The 5,324-nt window shown below is 37.9% G+C and overlaps 1 long non-coding RNA gene across 1 annotated transcript; it reads left to right on the forward strand.

Annotated features, from left to right (window-relative positions):
• The first annotated feature begins 3,985 nt into the window (after window positions 1-3,985).
• LOC128263844 (uncharacterized) lies at window positions 3,986-4,945 on the forward strand. The gene is made up of 2 exons (XR_008268539.1): window positions 3,986-4,566; window positions 4,622-4,945. It is a non-coding gene; the product is annotated as an uncharacterized LOC128263844 (long non-coding RNA).
• Window positions 4,946-5,324: the final 379 nt, after the last annotated feature.

Raw genomic sequence — 5,324 nt, forward strand, 5'->3', positions numbered from 1 at the left:
AATGCTCACTATCTACCGATTTTTACACGAATGCAAAAAGTTGAAAGATGGGCCAAAACACAATTGACAAAACGCCACAGATTAACTTTCAACTTTTGGCACTCTATACCTGGATGGCCGACTTGATAATTGCAACTTCCTTTTTGACTTCCATTTGGCGGCAGCAGCAAATTGAGCAATTAAATTTGCCGAAACGTCAGGCGCAACTTCAAGAACGGCAGAAAATTTCCAGCGACGAAATTATTGAATTTAATTTATTGGCCGAACCGACACGAATAAATTGGTTTTTGTTGTTATTGTTTATAGTTTTTCACCGAAAAAAATATTAAAACTCGCGAACTCTACTGCTGATTACGTCGGGGTCACCATGAAAATTTAATACTATTTTGTATTAACAACGCGAAAACTTTGTGAACGCAGTAGTTCGAGACTATTTTAATTGCGAAACTTGTGAAAACTATGTCGAAAGCGCGACGAAAAGGAGTGGCTACGATGACGTTCGATGGATCACTAACAATTATATTTCAATAATTTCTCTTAGAACCTAACTTATGCTACGGTGGCGAGAGACGGGGCGAATTCGCAAGAGCGAACAGACGAAAGCTTTATTGGCTCCCGCTCTCGCCCTACAACTAGTGATTTAAATACAAGCGCTGAGTGCGCAAACATGTGGCTTACTAGAGCCGATGCTATTGGTTGCAACACGCAGAAACATTTCGATTTAATTTAGATGAGAGTTTTATGGAATTGACTCCCACTCATCGATCCCTTGGGTTTGCTGTCCCCCATTGGCCTTACGTCGAAGATTATTCATCAAAAACTTTCGCGGCTTCAACTGAAATGGGATGAATTGATTCCGACGTCGTTACATACGAGTTGGGAAACGCTTAGGAAGAATCTACCTAATCTTCACAATGTCACCATTCCTAAGTACATTTTTGACAGTGTTCAGCCGTCCGTTTTCCGGATGCATCCAGCTAAGCTTACGTATGCTGCTCTTACATTCGAGCGATCGAATCGGTTAGGTCCATTGTTGCTTGCAGCGAAATCAATAGTGGCTCCACTAAAAACGAAAACCAAGGGTTGAACTATGCGCTGCCACTCTTTTGACACAATGTTGGACCTACGTCAAACAAGTTCTTGACAAATGTAAAATAGAGAGCGTTTATTTTTGGGCAAACACAGAAATAACGCTAAACTCAGAGAGCCGTCTAGCTATCAACTCCGTTTAAATCTATTATTCGCATCTCATCGTTTCCCAAACTCAGGATTTTTGGATACGTTTACAGATTTCTAAACCTAACGAAATAACGAGAAAGATCAGTAAGTCTGATCGCTAGAGAACTTATGGAAATCATCCAAAACACGAAAGGAAGCAAACTTTGGCAAGCCGAAGTGTATATACCCTTGCAGCTATTGCAAAAATTTAATATTCTTGAAATAACGTAAATTTCAATTTATATGCGTATATGTTTAAAACGTTGAAGATATAATGATTTTAAGCTCAATTATTCGATCCTTCCTATGACAGCTTTATGATATCGATTTGCGATTTGAATAAAATTAAAATCGTTAATCTAAACTATCAAACTTTTACCATTTCCAAAAGAATTTGTTGAAAAAATGCAAAAATAGAGAAGTGAACTTTTTTCAAAGTTTAGTTACTTTTAATATTAAAAATAATATTTTTATAAAATTTAAACCGAAATTCTGAAATTTTTAACCATTACTACATCTTAAAGAACTAAAAAACATATTAAAAAGCAGCACAGTTATCATTTTTTTTCATTTTTTTTTCCGATTGTTCCTATAAGACCTATATGCTATAGTCGTCGTTCCGATTTATTTTCTACTTGCAACAGGAAGACAGCTTTTGGAAGAGTTTCATGCAGATACTTAAAAACTGAGAGACTAGTTTGACAGACGGACATGGCTAGATCGACTCTCCTAGTAATGCTGATCAAGAATATATATACTTTATAGGATCGGAGATGTCTCATTCACTGCATTGCAAACTTCCGACTGAACGCGAACTATACAACAAAAATCTCAAGCAGTATCCATATAGTTGTCTCTGTCTCTGAACTTCAATGAATAAGTCAATGTATTATACCCCTGCTAACAAAAGTATTTAATCTACGCCAAAAATTTTAACTTTAATAACAGTAAATCGCTGAGTGCGAGGAAGCATTTACTTAAAACAAACTTAAATGAATACAAAATTATTTCTGTACGCAGATTTCAGTACAAATTTTGCATTACAACTGACATATGCATAACGCTTGTAGAGCAGTTATCACAAGAACAAAATGTTGTACAATTACCTAACTAATATCCATCTAGATCGTTTACCAAAAAAGAAAATTATTAATCAACAACTTAACCGAATCAGCCGCTATATAGCCAATTCAAATTACAGTGTTTTTTGGGGGAACGATGGGAAAACGGTGAAAAAGTTAAACTCGAATTCACACTGCCACCGTCAACCGTCAACGTCTTTTCTTTTCGAGTGCTCAAATTTAAGTTTAATTCAACCTAAATGGAACATTTATTTAATGATGCTATTATTTTGGCAGCTAAATTTAGTGCAGACCGTTGGACATAAGCAAAGTTTTTACGCTCTGCCCAGTTCCTCGGAGCATTTGGATGCAAATGAGTCGTAATTTCCTTTTTTTTTGAGAGCTAAAGTAAACAAGTATTATCCTTTAAGAAACGGTTTGGAAAAAGACGTACCGGCCAACTACGAAACTTTTTCCAAGAAAAGTTTGCGGATGGAGAAAGCTTCATGTTAGCGGTTGGTTTCACACCTTTTCGGAATGCAAACCTTTGCCAAAACGAAAAGCTATCGCGCTGTTCACCTTGGGTAGCTCGGCAGAATACCGCACTGTGGGAAGGTTATTCGGAGTTTTAACATTTGTTTTGCAACATTTTGCGTGAGTGAATTTTTCAATTTGTTGTAATAAATCCAAAAGTGTCCACACTTCTGTTAACTGCTATAAAAAATTTTAAAAAGACTGCATTCACCATCTCCCAAATAAATACTGTAATCATTAATTTATAAAGTCAATTTTTTAGTGATGGTAAAATAATATACCAAATATTATGGGTAATACAGCATAATATTGGGACACCAGAGCTTGACGGAGGAATATTTTAGAACAATTTGGGACTGGAACTTTATATGCACCTCCATTGACGGTAGACGCTGGCTTATGCCCTCTTTCCACACAGTCCATCCGTTGGAAACGGGTTAACCGGTCAACCATCTTTGTTTATGTTTTGATGAGCTACAGCTGTTAAGATCAGCTGAAATCGGAAGGTTGAAGGATGATGTGCTATGTGGAAACCGGAGTTTCACTTTTTTCAAAAATTCCAACGGTTTTTCAGGGATGGACTGCGTGGAAAGAGGGTTGCACCGCAGACACATCGGCTAACTATCGCATAAATTAGTCCGTCAAAGTCCGTCAAATTTTAACGCCAGATTAACTGGGAAGTTTTTGAAACGGCAAAACCGTATGGACCATCCCTTCAACGGATGGTGGAAGGTGGATGGATCTCTGTGGAAATAACCTGTATTGTGAAATGGCTTATACGCTGGGCTATAATTTATTTTAAACGCTATAAAACGGTAGACATTTTTTAGAATACGCTTATGCTCATAATATCTTTGTAGCCTTTGAAAGATTTCACGAGCGCTTAGAGAGACAGAAGGCTTAAGTGTATACAAATATTTTGTACCACTTAAAAGTAACAACTAGAAACCTTAAACGTTAAAATTAGCAAGCTTAACTTAATATAATAAACAAAACAATAAAGTTTGAATTTAACGTTAAAAACGTAGTGTGACCGGGAACTTATTACAAACAATTGTTTAAACAAGGAAAACGAACTATTTAACGATTTCCCATGTTCCAATTGAATATGGGACCTAGGTCACTTTTTCCAAACGATTGAAAAAGAAGGCGGAATATTCAACGTCAAACAATATAAAATAGCAGCAAGCGCACTGATTCTCGAGTCAGTTTTATTAAATAAATGCAAAGAAAAGGGCAACAGTTCTTTTGAAGATGTACAAAACGAGCTCCTAATGAAGGTGGCCATTACAGAAAAAAAGTGGAAATAAAATCAATGTTGTCAAAGTTTCATAACGATCCGATAGGAGGAGGGTACACATGGATAACAAGAAACCCGTCCAAGATAAGAAAATATTTATATATACATGACATAAACCTCAATATTAAAAAACTCGTACTAAATGGGTGGGCCAAAGGATACACTGAAGCATGTAATCAAGAGGCGCAACTCGTACACACCGGTACATTTTGGCCTGTAAGGGCCACGGGAAATGCGAATGAGAGCATAACTTGGATTGTAGGTCCAGATAGCAGGAGTTATTTTAACGAGACACCAGACGAGGCTGCTTCCGATCCATCAAATGCCACCCTCAACTTCGCGGACGTGCTATCTTCTTTCAACACGCAATATTGCAGCAAATATTTGCATTGATGCACCTCCGAACTAGGCACTATCGACATGTACTTGAGGTCTTAATATTCCTGTATGAAGGTAAAATGTGCATCTTTTATTTTAGGATTCCTATTGAATTCAAACCGCCGCTTAGCTTGCAGATAAGAATCACCAAGCAAGGCAAGATTATGTTTTATAGGGAGGCGAACTGAAAATTCTCTGGATGGAAGACGAGTATAATTTCTATTTAAATGCTCCTCCTTTGACATCCTTGCAATGGGCTCAGTGACATGATCAATTTCCCAAAAACGAGCTGCTCTTTCGATAGACGATAAGTTGCGATATACGACGAGTTTTTTAGGGTGGGATGGCCGCCACCAGAAAAAATCCAACCGAGATGGTTCTTTTGTAACGAGGAAAACCCAGGAGCGAGCTGAATCTGAGTTGCTACCAAAAAATAAACTAGCCCATACAACAAGCTGTTTGATTTTCTGTTGGGCAAGGATGATCAACTGACTGTCTATAATGTATGGCAAGGACCCGATGGGCAATCTCGCGAATGATGGCCCCTTATCAGGCAATTAATGCACAGCGACAATCTTTTGACTTCCTTATGGCGAGACCTGGGCGATAGCCTTTCAAAACGCGGACATTATAAAATCGTATGATCTGAGTTACGACAAAAAGCACTTCCCTGCGATTCAGCCATAGCTGCAAATATCTTTCTTTGTTGCGTACTCACAGCCTTTCCGGTCTTGGCAGCTTGCCATTGATTTCCTTGCAACGCATGCTCCACATTTTCCTTGGTGCGCCATCTACTTTCCAAAAAAGTGGATAATTTTTCTTCCCACTTGGGT

This window comes from Drosophila gunungcola, unplaced genomic scaffold (genome assembly GCF_025200985.1).
Source record: "Drosophila gunungcola strain Sukarami unplaced genomic scaffold, Dgunungcola_SK_2 000022F, whole genome shotgun sequence".
Classification (NCBI taxonomy): Eukaryota; Metazoa; Arthropoda; class Insecta; order Diptera; family Drosophilidae; genus Drosophila; species Drosophila gunungcola.